The sequence below is a fragment of the Staurois parvus genome, unplaced genomic scaffold, assembly GCF_062004578.1.
Source record: "Staurois parvus isolate SC_StPar_1 unplaced genomic scaffold, SC_StPar_1.0 ptg000108l, whole genome shotgun sequence".
NCBI lineage: Eukaryota > Metazoa > Chordata > Amphibia > Anura > Ranidae > Staurois > Staurois parvus.
Window position 1 is genome coordinate 3,071,633 of NW_028317904.1, and position 19,335 is coordinate 3,090,967.

A 19,335-nucleotide genomic window follows, 5' to 3' on the forward strand; every position below is an offset into this window, starting at 1 on the left:
AATATTTGGATATGATTAATGCGGCTTTCTTGGAAGCATTGATCGATAAAGACACCTATGACTTCTTGAATTTACAACATCCACGTGCCCCCACATTCTATGCATTGACTAAAATACATAAAAATTCTATCATGCCACCAGGATGACCTATAGGCCTTGATTCACTAAGATGTGAGTGTACTAGCAGAGACTGACCATTCAGGCAGACTCAGGTCAATCAATCAGTCGTCTGACCAGCGTCTAGCAAGCTCATTAACGAGCGTCTACTGACTACTTTGCTATTAGTAAATGTGGTATCCCATCTGGCACATTTTTAGGTGCAATACCGGATATGTTCGCTAGATGGCGCACAAACGCGGGCTTTATTAACATTGGCGTTTTTCTGATAGCAAAAGAGAATCTTTAGAATGTAATAAATAGTACACCTGTATTAGAATTTTCTATTTTTTTTTTTTTGCTGTTTCTCCAAAATGATCAGGAAAGTAATGCATTTACTAATGAATGTCATACATTCTATTTTCAAATGTTAAACATTTTCACACTTATATCTCAAATAATTTATATACTTCTAATTTCCCAATATAATTATATATCTTCATTCTCATTAATCACATAACTATTCTATGTTAAAGACAAGTGCAGCGCTATAAATGCATGTGATCAATAATGAACGCATGTAAAAACCAAAAAGTGCAAAGAATTGCAAATGGTAAATGGTGCTAAAATAAGTTCATATAATCGTTCCTGAATAATGGAATGTCCTTCGTGTGAGAGTACCAACTCAGAGAGTGCCTATGAATGGCACGTGTGGTCTCTCCGTGACGGACAGTAGTGCATGAACTCGTGAAAGGTAAACCACCCTTGGGACTGGTCTACACTCACCAGAACAAAAGTATTAATGTGCATGGGTTATACACATCACACATCTGGGAGTGCAGCGGTATGCTGGCAGCTATGGGTTAGTCATCCAGCTCCATCCATCCATCCATCCATCCATCAGGGTGGGTGCCCAAATGGTCCTGGGGAGGAATTAGCTCAGCCACAGGAGCCAGAAAGGTGCTTAATAGTGTAGTACACTGTCACAGGGGTGGATGACCTTTCACGAGTTCATGCACTACTGTTCGTGGTTATATTTATCTTGTGTAATACCATTTTACTAGTCTATATCATTTGACCAGCGCTCGCTTTATCATTTTTAAACAATGTAACTATTCTACATTATAGCTCAAACTGTGTCTCCCACAGTGGTTTAGTGGTCAGAGCTCAGAATTTACAGCACTTGGGTCATGGGTTCTAATCTCAGTCTTGGCTACATCCCAAAAAATGGAGATCAATTTTCTGGGTTGTGTCAGTGCCAGGAATATTGATCAATCAATTATGATTTTGCCTAATGACTAGAAAGTGGATGAATGTTACCTGCGTACTGTTCTTCTGCCAATTAGGAAATGTGCAAGTTTCATGCTGTGTATATTTCATTGTAACTTTTTTCTCTTTTAAATCTGTCTCCTTATACAACTTGACCCCCTCCCCCACCCCATCATCACCTGTCCCATATGCAAATCTATGGATCACCGTCGCACTCTTTAACTACCTATTTACTGATCAAGTGAATGTGTCTCATTTTCTATCAGCTACAGCTCAGATCTCACATTATTATACAATTGCTGATTGTATCTCACCACTAGTCTGATTGAATTCACAATTCCTGGTCAGTCCCGTTCCCTGACCTCTAATAACCTTTAGGGCCAGTTCACACTACATGTGTTTCAGTTGCTTTTTCGGCATCACAAACGCACAGAAAGAAGGTTATGTGGTTGTCAATGTCATAGTTCACATCAGCGCTTGCATTTTCAATGCATTGCAGGTGCTGTAAACAAAGTTGACCACGCTGCATTGTTTCTGCACAGAACTGTACTGGAACACATTGAAACGTCCTTGAATGTACTAAAGCGCACATGTCCCTAACTACATTGAATACAAAGAAAATAGAAAAAAATAAGTGGAAGGGATACAAAAATGCAATGTCAACGTGTCCAAAACGCATCCAAAATGTACTGGAACACACTAAACATGCATGCCAAAAGGGCATGAAAAAAACCCATCAGGAACACATCTAGACTGTTTCTATAGTGTGAACTGGCCCTTAGGACTTGTTCACACCATTGGTAGTGCAGAAACGCATGCAAGAACACACATTTTCCAGCACAGCAAAGAAATGCAATGCCCTCTGTAGATGTGTGCAGGTACCATGATCAAACGTTATTGCACCTACACACGTCTATTAAAAACAGCCCCATTCACAGCCACAAAAGCGCATGGCACCACACTACTGTGCGGCTAGGTGCAACACACTTGGAAAATAACATGCCTGCAGTATTGTGGCATGTTTCCACATGTTAAGCAGCCCATTGAATTCAATGGGCTTTGGGAAAAAATAAATATAACAAACACAAAATGCCACATCCACACAGGTCCTCTGGCCTGTACAGCATGAATGAGTGGGTTGTTTATGTGGCTAGAGCCACCTGTTACACTATGGGAACACAGCAGCTGTATGAACACAGGTTTTAATCTGACAAGTGTGAAGGCGTGGGGAAGTGGCCCTGAATGCTCACTGTCTGTGTTCAGGGCTGTACAATTGCAACCATATGCTTGTCAAATTAGGATCTGCAGTATTCACACAGTGTAACATAGGTTGCATGCTAATGGCGACAGCCACAAAAACCAAACACTGATTCACACTCTACAGGCCACAGCACCCATTTGAATGAGCCCTCAATTACACAACGTTTGATTTATTAACTCAGTACAGTTTTATCATTTGGATTGAACAGGAATTTGTTTGTGATTGTGTCCATGAAGAAAATGTTGTGTATTTTTACCATATATATAATTTGGATATTTTCTCTGGTGGTGGGGGCCTGTCAGGTATGCTGTATGGGGCCCCGTGATATCTAACAGTGGCCCTGGGTGTATGCTTGTGTCTGTGCCACCTGTATAGTTAGGAAGAACAATAAGTTCTTCTATGGAGTATCTTGAACCTCTGCTATGTACCTCAATGCATCTAGGGATCGACCACGTTTTCCTATGAAAAATAACAAAATTCGTTGTAAAGTTTCCCCTGAAGCAAGCGTGAACTGACCCCTTCATATTATAAAGCATCCGAATTGGCATTTTCCACAATTATGCATAGGCCAGATCTGTGTGCCCAGATAGGACCTCCTAGTGGCTATTCTATGGACAAGGTACACTTTTCTGTATGCCTGATCTTTATTGAGCTGCAATAGTCAATACGCTGCAATGGGCAGAAATATTTGGAAACAAACCACATGAGCTCAAGTATCCAAACATTAATGTTCCTTCATAGCAAGCCTCCATGATGTACTGTATGGGCCTGGCCCACTCCAAATGAATGCATTGTTCTGGTAGGTCCTCCTATGACAGATTTTAGCTACTTGTGGAGGACATTGCACTGACTTTTCCTCAGATTGCATATTATCTGGCCATCTTAAGTCTCGGAAATTGTCAGGGCAGGAACGCTGGAATGGGCAGGCAGGCCTATGGTACGGTCACGCTGCGACTGACGACAGCCACTACCCACAGACCAGAGTCCCCCAGGGCGCGGAGTCTAAGCCCCAGGCTACCCTTCACCAGGGCCCCTGATGGTGGGGATGGACTTGACGCAGCCTGAGACCAGGTCGCGGCCCCCGAGTGACCCCAGCTGCGATAACGACTGCCGCCAATGGCGTACAGCTGGTGGGAGCTAGATGGGATCACGAGTAGAGTAGTCAGACAAGCCGGGTCAATAACAATGGAGCAGACAGTACTAGACGGTAGGCAAAGAATACTCAGGTCACGGGCCGGGTTCAACAACGGGAGGTCAGATAAAGGGTTAATGCAGAGAGTAGTCTTGTCCAAGCCGAGTCGGTTACCAGGAGAGCAATGGGAACAACACAAGAGCTTGCAACAGGGCAACATACAGGACACAAGTGCAGAGCACACTTGCAGACAGCAGGTTTAAATGTGCTCAACCACACCCTTCTGAGGAGGAGCCGCAGAAGCCTGAAGGCATAAAGGTTCCCACCATGCTTTGCAGAAAACCAAGATGGAGGCCAGCTCATGGAGATGCACAAGCTCTGAAGAAAGGTAGGACCTTGACAGAAATACAATCAAGAGGATCTGACACTTTTTTAAGGTAACAAAAAATAGTCTTTAATTGACTCAACATAAAAATAAGCCAACATGGCTAAAACATATCTTGAAAATATGGGGACTCTGATATCCAGCGACAGTCCGTTCACGAACGAGAAGCAATTCTGCACCCCTAAAACCAACATAGAGGAAAGGGATGGTCAAATTGCTGTGCTGCTTCCAAACCACCTCTGGCATGCCAGGGTCTTTATGCAGGTCCTCGATGCCAGTTCTTGCCTGGGGCCACAAAATATCCACTGGCCACAAGTGAAGGTGAGTGGAGGACGTGAAGGTGGATTTCTACCAGCTTCAACCGCAAGCAGTACCACTCCTGAAAAATTAAAGCAAATAATCATTGACACGTCATCATGACAGTCAATTCTCAGTGCAGGCTATCTAGAGTGTCTTTCCTTTTTAACCATTTCAAGAGTTCAAAGAAACATTCTTGGAGCATCTACTGTGTTTGAAAAGGCCCAAGGTCCCCCCCTCCCCCAGGCACACTAATGCTTACTTGAAGTGGAGCCCCATCCTGATTTCATGATGTGCTTGAAAAGCTTGCCTCTCTGGTCTACGTGGCTCATGAAGGAGTGTTCTTGGGCTCACACCAAAACAAGGTGCTTGTTCGGGGAGCAATGGACAGGAAAGAGGGGCCAAGGAATGCTGGCATGGGAGCAGCTAAATGAATGATCTTGGCTGCTCTGTGGTAAGCAGCTGCTTTTTAAAAGTCAGCAGCTACCGTTTTTGTAGCTGATGACTGTTATTTTTTGATAGGTGGAGTGTAAATCCGCTTTAAATGTACTGTACAGCATTTCTGACAAACGCGGCTTAAGATATGGTGTGGCCCTAGGGTCAATGTGTGTTTAGAATACTTCCAAAATGCACATACAAAAACACTACATCCAAATGCATGTTCCATTTCTATAGCATGTTAAACAGAAGAAAAATGCACTTCCATAATGTTAACATGCGCAAGTAAAAGTAGACAAAATACACATACTTTTATTCTGGCTTCACATACATGCATTGTGGTATAACACCGCACTCCTGGGCAAATCACATGCAATTTGTCTGCGTTGCAATTAGAGACAAACATTTTGCACACCTCAAATTGCACCGCATCCGGGCCAAAAATGCGCAGGACCCTTTTTCAGGGTATGCACATGGGTGTGAATAGGCATGTGATCCAATTTGGCAAATCGCAATACGCTTTGTGTACCAATTTTGGTGTGTTGTTAACTTCACCTAGAAAGCCGCAGCAGGTGGCATGAAGGGGTTGCGGTTGTGATGCGGTGCAGCGCTTGCACAGAAAACACTGCAAATTTCACATCGCATCTGTGTGAAACCAGAATGTGCCAATACGTGGCTTGACAAAGCAGTGCAGATTATTTTCAATCCATGTTTTTTTACACTTTTCATTCACTGGTTTAACTCAGGTGATCGTTAATCACAGTTATCTCCGGAGATCACATGCAGCCCCTCAACCATCTACACATATCTCTGGAAATCTATACAGATCTCCTTGAAAAAATGTCTCCTCTCTTCTTCGGAAAACAATTGTCCTCCACCTCATAAACAGGGGGACAGAGAAGACTTCTCCTTGATAACTAAAATCAGATGAATTATCTGTGCTTAATAAACATACACCAATACAGCAAATGCATTGTACTGTCGAAGGCATTGCACACTAACGCATTGAACACTAGAAGTGTCAAATGCGTTAGTGTGTACAGTGCATGAGTATAAAATGCTTTAGTGCACACTGCAGTGTACAACGCATTGCACACTGTAATACACTGTACAATGTAATACCGTGTACACCAACACATTGTAGACTGTAATGCACTGTACACTGTCATGCAGGCTGGAGCTACGCATTGCACACTGTGATGCGCTGTCCACTGTCATGCAGAATCCAGCAACGCATTGCACACTGTAATACCATGTACACCAACACATTGTAGAATGTAATGCATTATACGCAGTATACATGTCCAGATATTCAAAGATTAGCCATGAAGGCCTAGCTGGTTACCTATTTGGCGACCGCAGATAGCCGAATAACACTACACTGCATCCAGGCAGCTCTGGGAGGGTGTCATATGACATCCTGGCAGAACGCGCTCTCCGTGATTGCTGTGTCCTAAGGACACAGCCGATCACGTGATGTGGTAAAAGGCCAATCACAGTGGTTTTTTACCATGTGATCAGCCATGTCCAATGACACGCTGATCACCGGGAAATGCATTTGCCGGGTCTTGGCTGCACTTTTATCACCCTGTCAGAATGTGTGGAAAGTACTGCCGAGAACCAGCAGTTATCAGAGCAGGGGTCAGCACCGATGATCAGTGCCCTGATGATCAGTGCCCACCAGTGCCACCCAACAGTTCCGCCCACCTGTGGCCAGCAGTGCCACCCACCAGTGCTGCCTCATCAACGCATATCAGTGTTGCTAAATTACCAGTTTACCAAATGTTATAATATAAACAGACTTTTATTCATTATGAGCTATTTTGTTGTTTATCGAGCAAAAAGTAAAAACACACAGCAGCAAGTCAATACCACCCAAAGAAAGCTCAATTTGTCTGAAAAAACTGATCTAAATTTAAGATGGGTACAATGTGGCATGACCGCACAATTGTCATTCAAAGGGTAACAGTGAAGAAAGATGAAAATTGGCCAGGACAGGAAGGGGGTATGAGTACCCAGTAGGCAAGTGGTTAATATCATTGACCCATCAATACCCAGGAGCTAATGTACAGATAAGTAGCATGTGCACCAAGTGAGATTCTGCTAGGCCCCACCCAAAAAATTGCAATTACCTGTCCCTCACATGTTATAAACATATTTGCAATGGCCACACTTACTTTACATATAAGGATCATCTCCTCAGTTGAGAACTGTGCTCTCGCCATGTCCAAATGCCAATAAAGTTATCAAAATTTTCAACCAACACAAAACCTCCAACCACTTCTCATCCACTTACACTCCCCACAACCACTTCCGGGTGCGCGCGCACGTGATGACGGACTTCCAGGAGGATAGCCGTTCATGCGCCATAGGGACACCTGTTTGGCGCTTATTTGTTTGCAATCACGCATTTTTGTGTGCGATCGCGCATTTTTATGCGCGGCTATGATAGCTTTCGTGAATATGTGTTTCTTATTGATTTGTTTTTTTAACCTTGGCTAATATATATTTGTTGGCAAAGGCCAAAAATCAACAAAGTGTGCACTATTTTATTACTGTAAATCGAATTGTAGAAAACCTGTAGCTGGCTGCACAGTGAATGTGACATATTCATTAGTACATAACAATATTGTGGCGCAAGCGGGTTTATTTATTTATTTTTTGGTTTTGAAAAAGCCAGTTTGCACACACTTGCATATTCACTCTCTTACAAGCTACATTTGAGCAGATTATATAAGTATACAAAGTAACTATTAAGGTTCATATATTGAACATAAAATAAACACAAAAACATCGGTCAAACATTTATTGATCAAATATATCTTCATTTATTTGGTCAGCAGGAACAAGTAGGTACAGTCAATATCTTGGTGAGTCACAAAAATAGGATTGACGTGGCAAAAATAAAACACTCCTGCTCATAAGAGCTTACAATCTAAAGATACTTCTAATGAACTGTGCGTGCACAGGTTATAGCAGGAAACAAAGGGGAAGATGAATCAAGTAACATTTTCGTGCATATAAGATTTACTTACACAATCACTTAGTATAAAGATCCATTCACAAAAAAAGTCTACAGATCAAAATATCAAGAAAACAAAGCATGTGAAAAAAAAACCCCTCCCACCTCTACAAATCCCCTACACATACATTTGTCAGCAGGTTTGTCAGAAAAATGCATTGGAGTCTAAATAAGCAAGCAAAATTAAAACAAGAGCAGATTTTAAACAAAACGATTGACATGTGTGAGGCTTTCAATGCAAAGAGAAAAAACACAATCATTGTGCAATAACACACAAACACACTTTACAAGGCCAAAAATATGCAAACATTTCCAGCCCACTTCCAAACACAGCCTGAGTGGTGTCTGGGGCAATTCAGCACAAAATCTCTTCTTCCCCCAAACCACTACAAGCAAGGACTTAGTCAAAAACCACCCGGCCTAGTAACAGGCCAAATCACTCACTACTGCACGTCTTTATATAAGCTAGGTTGTATTTGGAGCGCGCCAAACAAGGCCCCACACCAAATTAAGCCTACACCCACCACTGACCTTAATTTGGTCAGTGAAAGTGTTTTCACCTGATGAATCCTCTTCCTACCTGCATTAACCCTTGGTATACAGGCCCCACAAATCAGAAAGATATATACAGTGAAATGTAAGTGTGCAGCATACAACAGAACATTGAGCAGGGATGTAAAAGGGAACCCCAATTGGAACCTTTATTGCTACTATGGTCACAATTCCCTCCAGATTCTCGCATGAGGTAAGACAGTCACATGACCACATCTTGTATGCAATACTGAAAATGACAAATCGATTTGACTAGTATGGTGAATTTCCCATCAATTGGCAAAACACTCCAGAAATCAAACATCACCAAACATTACACTCTGGGCAAAGCTGATTTACAAATCATGTGACTTACAGTAAAGTTGACCATTTCAATGCAATTTTCAAGACATCTGACACAGATCTCTATGCAAATTGCCACTAAAGTAGTACATGTACTACTTAAGAAATCAGTGTTTGAAACGCACCCATATGGTCGCTCTAATAGCAGACAATAGGGTGCGACTTTGCAGACGATTTACAACTTGCATGTTGTGCAAATCACATGCCAAGTCCCATTCAATGTGCACGCTATTGGAGCGTTCATATTGTTGTGGTTTAAACTTGGTCGGAGCCGCAAGTAATAATAGAGTAATGAATACACTACTTTTCATGCAATTTGCTGAGAGATCGGTGTCGAATGTCTTGCAAATTGCACTTGAAATCACCATGTACCCCGACTTTGAAATCATGCAACTTCTATGCAAGTCACATGATGTGACTGTGGTGTCAATAACACCACTTAGAAATCTGCTTTAATGTGACCGGGTAGCCCCCAGTAACATTGTTTGCGATTGCCATGCAATTGGCATGACAGGCGACTTGCAAATCGTAGACCAAGTCGCACCCTATTGGCCACTGTAGGCTCTGTTCACATCCAATTGGATTGTGAACTCGTGCAACTTCACTGTAAGTTGGGCAATTGCCGCATCGGATTAGATGTGACAGTGGTGTTAGCCCCCAGTAACATAGTGTGCAATTTGCCATGCAAAGGGCAAGCTGCTGGCCATGCCAATCGCATGACAAGTCGCATCCAGGGTGTGCAATTTCAGGTGCGATTTGTGAATTGACATCGTACCTGATATTGGATATAATGAATGTGAATGTGAGTGTATTAACATACGCCATTTGTTGCAGCGAGAGTTCAAAGGTATTTGAAAATTTTGGCCATTTATTAGCAATTTAACATCTAGACTCAAATAGAAATCGCAATGCTACACACAACTGAAAACACAACTAGTTAGTAATTCTCTAGAAAACACAGTAAAATTGGCAACTTTAAGAGTAATTTTCAATTGCATATAGTGTGAACGAAGCAGGTAAATTAACAAAGGAAATAAATCTTTGAAGGCGTGCGGTACCTGCCTGCTTGGATAAGGGTCTGCTTTGCATTTGGTGGAAAAATCCATGCCAGTATTTGTGACAAGTTTGATGTGTGGATTCACCAACCGAGTCTTTTCTCTCTCGCTCACTCTTCTGTATGTCTCTCTTTATCACTCTTCAGTATGTATCTCTCGCTCACTCTTCTTTGTCTCACTGGCTCGCTCTTCTCTCTCGCTCACTCTTCTATATGTCTCTCTTTATCACTCTTCAGTATGTATCTCTCGCTCACTCTTCTTTGTCTCACTGGCTCGCTCTTCTCTCTCGCTCTCGCTCACTCTTCTGAATGTCTCTCTTTATCACTCTTCAGTATGTATCTCTCGCTCACTCTTCTTTGTCTCACTGGCTCGCTCTTCTCTCTCGCTCACTCTTCTGAATGTTTCTCTTTATCACTCTTCAGTATGTATCTCTCGCTCACTCTTCTTCATCTCGCTGGCTCGCTCTTCTCTCTCTTCTGTATGTCTCTCTTTATCACTCTTCAGTATGTATCTCTCGCTCACTCTTCTTCGTCTCACTGGCTCGCTCTTCTCTCTCTGTGTCAGCTCTTTGCTTGCCAAATCCTTCACAAAAGTGGATGGAGTGTAAACCATCATTATCAAACCTATTAGTGCTCCAGGCCCTTATCTTATCCCATTGTATGACATTCACATAAGGTGCAGCTTTGAAGGTGTTTCAACAAACAAGGCCTCATTCTAATTCACATTTTAGGGATCATTTAGACAAAAAGCAAAGATGTTGCCAGAACATCTATTTGAAGACAGCCACACACGGAGATCATGCTACTTCCTTGCCAGGGTTGGGATTCAAACCGACAACCCTAGAGTTGTGAGGCAGTAGTGCTAACCACTAATGCACAGAGCTACATTGCTAACCCTGCCTGTATTTCTGTGTTGTGAATCAATCCTAGGTCCCTGGGCAAGGTCAGTGTAACTAGCCAGATATCTCCAATGTGACACAAATGTTGTGCTATGTTGCTAATTCAGATGTATGTTGGTTCTATGTATCCCAATACAAAGGATTGCAATACTAATACAGGCGTACCTCGGTTTACCAATGCCTCAGGGAACGTCATATTTGGGGTACAAATGTCAAACCATTTCAGTTAATTGGTCTGTTTACAAATGTTTGAATAATTTGGTATGGGCATGTGGCCTGGTATGGTTCAGGAGGGGGGGGAGGTGCTCGCTCGTCCCTTCCCCCTTTCCTGACCTGCTGGGCTGCATGCTCGGATAAGTATCTGTTATGGATTTTGGGGGGTACCCCATGCTGTTTTTTATTTAATTTCAGCGTGGAGTTACCCCTTAACATCCATACGAGACCCGAAGGGCTTAGTATGGATGGGAGGGGGGACCCCACGCCGGGTTTTTTACAAATTGTTTATAATTCCCTGCAATACTTTTACATCAACTGTCAGTGGGGAACTCCACCGACAGCTGAAACATGAGCGCTGCATTGGTTTTCGCTACTAAAATGTTGCATGAGTTGATAACATAACTCATGCGGGATTGTAGGAGCGACAGCCATGTGTTAATGTTTCAACTGTCAGCAGGGTTCCCCACTGACAGCTGAATGTAAAAAAAAAAAAAAAAGCGTGGGGTCCCCCCTCCCATCCGTACCAAGTCCTTCGGATCTGGGATGGATATTAAGGGGGAACTCCACGCTGAAATTAAAAAAAAACAGCTTGGGGATCCCCCCAAAATCCATACCAGACCCTTATCCGAGCATGCAGCCCGGCAGGTCAGAAAGGGGGGGGGGGCGAGCGAGCGCCCCCCCTCCTGAACCATACCAGGCCACATGCCCTCAACATGGGGGGTGCTTTGGGGAAGGGGGGCTCCCCCCCAAAGCACCTTGTCCCCATGTTAATGGGGACAAGGGCCTCTTCCGTTAGTGGGATAATTGGTCGGCCATTTTTTGCGATTTTAGCATATTTTGTTTACCAGTAAAGTTGGAAATTTTTTGTTCCAAATTTACTGATAAAAAAAAATGTGCCAAAATCCCGAAAAATGGCTGACCAATTAACCCACTAACGGCCCGAAAATCGTTCGATTTTTTTTTCGGCAGAAAAACCGGCCAATTTTAGACCCATCTATGGCCTGCTTTAGATGGGTCTAAAATCGTCCGCAAAAAAAATCGGCTGATTTTCGGGCCGTTAGTGGGTTAATTGGTCAGCCATTTTTGGGGATTTTGCAACTTTTTTTAATTGGTAAATTTGGATAAAAATTGGCCGATTTTGCAGATCGGCCGATTTTAGCTGCAATGATCGGCAAATTGGCTGATCTTTTAACAGATAAAAAATCTGCACATGAGCCATGACCTGCAAGAAAAATAAGAAGAAAATGAAAAAGAAGAATAAAAAAAAAGAATAAGAAAAGAAGAAAAAGAAAAATGCAGGCCATAGATGGGGCGAAAACTGACCGTTTAAAAAAAAAAAAAAATCGGTTGTTCAATGGGCCGACGTTACTACCAATGGTAAAATAATTGTTCGATTTTCGCCCCGTCTACGGCTGGCAAATATAATAGCAAAGTAATTACTTCTGTCCCTGCAGAGAGCTGCGCTATTATATTTGACATTAAAAAGTATAAAGGTTGCAACATTGTATCTATATGTATCCAAATAAAAACATATATATCTGAAATGGATACAAATAGATACAATGTTGCAGTCTCTATACTTTTTAATGTCAAATATAATAGCGGAGCTCTCTGCAGGGACAGAAGGAATGTTTCAGCTGTCATCGGGGTTTCCCACTGACAGCTGAATTTTAAATTATTTCCGTGAATTAAATAAATAATAAAAAAAACTGCGTGGGGTCCCCCCTCTCATCCATACCAAGCCCTTCAGGTCTGGTATGGATATTAAGGGGGAACTCCACGCTGAAATTTAAAAAAAAAACAGTGTGGGTCCCCCTCAATATCCATACCAGACCCTTATCCAAGCATGCAGCCCGGCAGGTCAGGAAAGGGGGGGGGGGGGCAAGCGCCCCCCCCTCCTGAACCATACCAGGCCACATGCCCTCAACATGGGGGGGTGCTTTGGGGCAGGGGGGGACTCCCCCTCCCCCCAAAGCACCTTGTCCCCATGTCGATGAGGACAAGGGCCTCTTCCCCACAACCCTGGCCGGTGGTTGTGGGGGTCTGCGGGCGGGGGGGCTTATCAGAATCTGGAAGCCCCCTTTAACAAGGGGGCCCCCAGATCCCGGCCCCCCCCCTACGTGAATGAGTCTGCGGTACATGCTCCCGCAGACTCATTCACAAAAAAACTAAGTGTGGTGTAAAAAAAACACAGTACAGGGTCTTTGACAAGTCCTTTATTAAAACAATGTCCCCTGAAGTAGATCCAACGTCAATCGCGGCGGCGGCAGGGACCCGACATCATCCCCGCCCCTTACCTATTTAGGAATTGTCAGCCTGTCTCTCCACTGAGGCTAACTAGCTGAATGCAGGAGACAGTCTGACATTTCTTATATAGGTATGGGGCGGGGCCAGCCGGGAACAGCAAGCATGTGACATGGGGCGGGTCACTCGGATGATGTCCCCGGCTGGCCCCGCCCCATACCTATATAAGAAATGTCAGCTAGCCTTTTCTTCACAAGGCTGGGAGCCCCCCCCCTGCCCCAAAGCACCCCTCCAAGTTGAGGGCATGTGGCCTGGTATGGTTCAGGAGGGGGGGGGCGCTCGCTCGTCCCCCCCCCTTTCCTGACCTGCCGGGCTGCATGCTCGGATAAGGGTCTTTATCTTTATTACATGGACGAATACGGCTCACTTATTACATAGTTTTGTGACCAAATTGAACGTTAACCAATATAATTTGAAATTTACTCTTAACTATGATATGTCCGCTATTACATTTTTGGGCTTATCAATCTTTAAAGATAGCAATGACTGTCTAGCCACCACACTTCATCGCTAAAATACAGCAGGCAACACCATCTTGCGTGCGTCCAGCGCTCATCCTCCGACCTTGATTCGTAGCATTCTGTATGCAATATATATCCGTATTAGACATAACTGTACCCATGACAATGACTTCAAAATCCAAGCTGAACAAATATACACATGCCTTTTACAGAGGGGATATTCTAAATCATTATTATGTAAGGCTTACCACCGAGCCCTGGAACAATCAAGGATGTTTCTCCTTTTTCGGCCAGTCAGATCAGAGGACACTCAATCTCATGTTAGATTTATTACAGGATTTTCATCCCAACATCGAGCTCTCTATGGAGCTCTACAAAATCATTGGCATCTACTTACTGAGGATCCAGTTGTGAGTAAATATGTAGGTAATTACCCCCAAATCACTTATAGGAAACAACATTTTTACGTGATAGCCTCACCAAAAGCCATTATGTCCCTAATCCTTCTTCAAGATCTACCCACCATACAGGCAGTTATAAATGCAATCAATGTAATCTTTGCCCCTTTATTCAAACAGGCCATACAATTAATCTCCCCAATGGGGAGATTTTTCACCCGAAATTTTAATAATTCACCCGAATAATATATAACAATAATAATAATAGTAACATATGAAACGTGTCATTATTGTCAAGACAATTTACACATATACACCCCAAATGTAGCAGGTTATCATATGTGTAAATTGTCTTGACAATGACACGTTTCATATGTTACCACTAAGTCACGTTATTGTTCATTTACTGTGCCTTGTTTATTATTTATGTTTTTATTGATTCTGCTCATTTACTTTGCATCATTTATGTGGTTATTTTAGTGCTACACCCTGCTATTTATTGTTTACCAATAAACTTTGTTTAACCACTTGCCAACCCACTCACAGTAAATGTACTGCAAACAGGTGGCAGGTGTAGGCATGGCAACATACTGTACATGTACGTTGCTGGTTTTCTTCCGGGTTTGGGGTGCGCATGGACGTGCCCCATGGTGTCCTGTGCTGTGACTGGCTACAGCACAAGCTTGTCAGTGGGTTTTGGCCAATAATTTGGCAGTTAACCTGGTGATCAGCTGTAGCCAATCACAGCACAGCCTGCATGTGTGTTTGTTAACAGAACATAGAGTATCTTGCCATTTCTACCTCCCTGAGCTCTTTTTGTTCAGGGAGAGAAGAAAGCAAGATACAGTGTGAATAAAAGCAGCACATATAGTAGTGTCTGAACGGATCAGATCAGAACTACTGTCCCAAAGAGTATAGCATCCCCGAAAATTCAACGTTAGCAGGATCAGCCCCTGTCACTGCAAGCACGTGTATTTATCCCCCCCCCCCCCCCCCAGGTGCAGTGTCAATATAATGTTTCTGATCACTGCCACCTCTGATACATTAAAGTAAAAAAAAAAAACCTCTGATACATTGTCCCAAAACAGCAGTGTTAGCAAGATAAGGCATGACCTATGCTAGAACTAGCAGGTAATTTTATTTTATTTCTAGTGCACAAGTGGCCCCTGATTGTTAGCCAGGAGCTCTTTTTCCCATGGTGGCCACTAGGTACCTGTAAATTTAGTGGCTAAAACGTCCAAAGAAATGTACATCCTGACAGCTAGCTTAGACGATGGTGAAAAGGTCCCTGCTAAAATCAGGCATACTGGACCCCATGTTGCTGAAGTGCTACAAAGACATGATTATACACAGATGCATCAGGGTGCAGGTACTAGGGCTTTTGGTGATCTGTCAAGCACCAGCAGTGTATTACATCCCGGGCTTTTAAACACCAACATGACAGTATTTCATGGTGAAATGATGAGCACCAGCAGTACAAGCTGGGGAGGTGGCTAGCAATAGTAGCGTAATACAACCCCAGCCACTAAGAATTCGAGCACAGGCTCATAAAGCCCATAGTAGCTATCTAGAGGTACTTACAACCTCTAGCTGACTTCCTCAAGATTCAACAACATCTTTTATCCCCCTATTCACAGCCCAGACCAGGGTTCAGGTGGAAACAGCCAACCTAACAACATCCCTTGACTTTTTTAAGTGTTTTTCCCCATAGACCTCTACAATTTGATCTTGGACCAAAGGAATGTTTATGCCCAACAGCACATCACCACTAACCCAAATTCAAACGTTGCCCTTCATAAATTATCTGTCCCAGAAATTTGCCAATGTGTATATGCCCGACCAAAAAATCTGCATAGATGAGTCCCTTGTGCATTTTACTGGTAGGCTTACAATAAAGCAATGTCTCCTCAGCAAGCATGCCAACTGTATAAGCTCTTTGAGAGGGCCACAGACAATACATAACACTTTATAGTTTATGAGGGAAAAGACAGTCAAGTGGCGCCTCCTGGATACCCAGACTACAGGGGGAGCAGTAGTAAGATAGTGTGAGACTTGTCATCCTTGTTCCGCAAGGGGTACCATTTATACATGGGCAACTATTATGCAAGTGTGCCTCTTTTTAGACATTTGTTTATTAAAGAATTTGTCTGCTGTGGGACCACAACATAATCGCAGGGGCTTTCCCAAAAGACTTGTAAACACCCCACTTAGAAAGGAGGAGAAAGCCTGCTTGCTGAATGAAGAACTACTTGCAGTAAAATGGAAGGACAGCATGATGTATTCATCTTGTTTTCTGTTCATCCAGACACAACGATCCAAATTCACACAGTGTCTAGTGTAATTGAAAAGCCTCTCTTCATCCACAACTAAATATGGGAGGTGTAGACTTCAATGACCAAATGATGAAGCCGTATTTATGCTCCTGCAGAGCTAGACACTGGTCCAAAAAAAGTGCCAATATATTTATTTCATTTGGCTCTATACATTGTTTTTGTTATTTACAAAGCTACTGGAAGAACTGGATCTTACCTAAAATTTCAGAAAGCAATCATCTCAGCCCCTTTTGTGTCCCAAAGCCCACTGCATGAGAAGCATTTTCCAGACATCCTCCAACTCACTCCAGATTGAAATTAAAACACATTCTACTACTTCTCCCGAGTATGGGAATACCACATGTGAGAGACATTTTGGCAACCTAGCCATATAAAGGCCCCCAAAATCTAATTAGCACCATCAGGCATTTAAGGGGCGTTAATTACTCAATGTATTTCCTGACTACTTAGCAGAATGTATTTTGGGGTGTAATTCCACGTTTATCCATGGCATGTGTGAGAAATATCTCACTCAAGTGACTACTTTCTGTTAAAAAAAAAAAAAAAGTGTAATTTTCCCAAAAACTTGTGGAAAAAAATAAAATCTTCAATGGACTCAACATGCCTCTCAACAAATTCCTTGAGATGTCTATTTTCCAAAAAGTCACCATTTGGGGGGTGTTTGTACTGCCCTAGCATTTTAGTACCTCAAGAAATGTGATAGGCAGTCAGAAAGTAAAAGCTGCATAAATTCTGATATATATAGTTTGTAGATGCTATAACTTTCACACAAACCAAATCAACACTTAATGAATTAATCAACAATTAATATGATTTTTACCAAAGACATGTATTAGAATACATTTTGGTCTAATTTATGAAGAAAGTTTATTTTATGTTTTATAACAGAAAGTAGAAAATATCATTTTTTTCCCTAAATTTTCAGTATTTGATTATAAAATAAAAATGTAAAAAAAATCAGTGGCAGTCAAATATTACCAAAAAGCTCTATTTGTGTGAAAAAAATTATATAGGATTTCATTTGGGTGCAGTTAAGTTAAAGTAGCACAATGCTGAATAGCAAAAAATGCTCTAGTCATGAGGGGGGTAAAACCTTCTAGAGGTCAAGTGTTGTTTAAAGATAAACTTCAGACAGATATAAAAACACCACCATATGAACTGTTATATGGTCTATTACATTATTATAGGTAACCTTTACAGAAATGTGTAGGATGCTACTGCCACTTCTCCTTCTGAAAACGCTAGTTCTCTGGCTGTAATGCTGCCCCAATGTCTTCAATACTGAGACTCTGACCCTGAACAAGTATACAAAGAAGTCTGACTTTTCTTGTTGCGTACTTGTTCTGGATTTGTAATGCAAAGTACTGAGAGGGGAGAAAACATGACAAACGTCTCTGTGTGTCACTCAGCACTTTTCCTTTAAATGTATTTGCAATACAACTCTTGATCATACAAAAAATTTCCATAATTTTTGTTTCCTGCAATCCTCTGCAAAGCTAGAAAAGGGATGGTCTTTCAGATTGCAGTGTTTAGGGCTGTTAGTCTGATATGTTCTGCTGCTCATTCATTGTTCAGTTACAGGCTGAGGTGTTTCTTTCATTTATTTAAGTTGAACAACAAAAAGACTAAAACAAAAAAAAAAGATGCAGACACCTAGGAGTGTATTTATAAAAGCATTTGCACAGCTGTTCATTCATCGAAACTGCATGTATATTGATTCTGTGCAAATAGGCCAAAACCGTATGTTCTCTTGCTATTTTCTCTGCAATGTACTGTATGTGCAAATGCAGAAAATACCACATTATGGCCACTAGAGGGAGCAGCGGAAGATACTTACTTCCTATGATAGTGCCATCTAGTGGCTATAATGCAGTATGCACCACTACATGGTGCGGATTACCATAAGAAATAAATATGCTCCTCAGCACCGTCTAGTGGTCAAATTGTGATATTTTCTACATTCACATATTGAAACAGCAGAGAATACATTGTTGGAGATCATTTGGCTTTGATCCATTCACACCAAAGGAACTTAAATGCTGTTTGGATGGACAAACAGCTATATATATTTTTATAAATACAGCCCTGGGGAATTATAATTTGGATTATAGCGGATGTTAAAAATGCACTTAGGAGAAGATAAAAGATATGCACTTATTAGCCTTATATCATAGAGAAAAGGTTTTGAAGGGGCATATAGCTCTCAAAGTAATCATTTGTCATCATAAACATTAAAATGAGAAAACAAACCTTCTATACCTACACAAATACATCAGCAGCACTTAAAATGAATAAATCACATAGGAAAACTGTAAAAAAAAAAAAAAAAGGCGCAAATGCCTTATATATATAATAAAAAAAATTGCACAGCTGTTCATGTATTGAAACTGCATGTATATTGATTCTGTGTGAGTAGGCCAAAACTCAAAGTGTTACTAAACCCAGGACCCTGCATCCACTATATCTGGTCTTCCACAGTACACATAACATGGAAATGCAATTATTTTAGAAAATATAAACTGCTAAATACTGTTTCTCATCAGCAGTTAAAGCAGTCTTGTGACTTCTATCAGTGTTCAGCAAAGCACCGGGTAAAGCTTGTAGGAGGAGTTTTCTTTCTGCTCTAGAAGGATGCAGAACCCCTGACCTCTGTCTGGACAGTGCTGATTGGCCCTGTGCTGATCACATGTGCTCTCTAGCAATACACACCAAACTGAGCATGTCCACAGTGCCTCCACATGATGTGTCTTATCAGGAGATAAAGGAGGGCACTGGAAGAAGGGGAGGATCAGAGGAGACAGGATCACACAACATTTTTACACAATGTAGAGGATTAACTCCTTAGGTTCCACAGTGAGTATAACAAGCATGCTTTA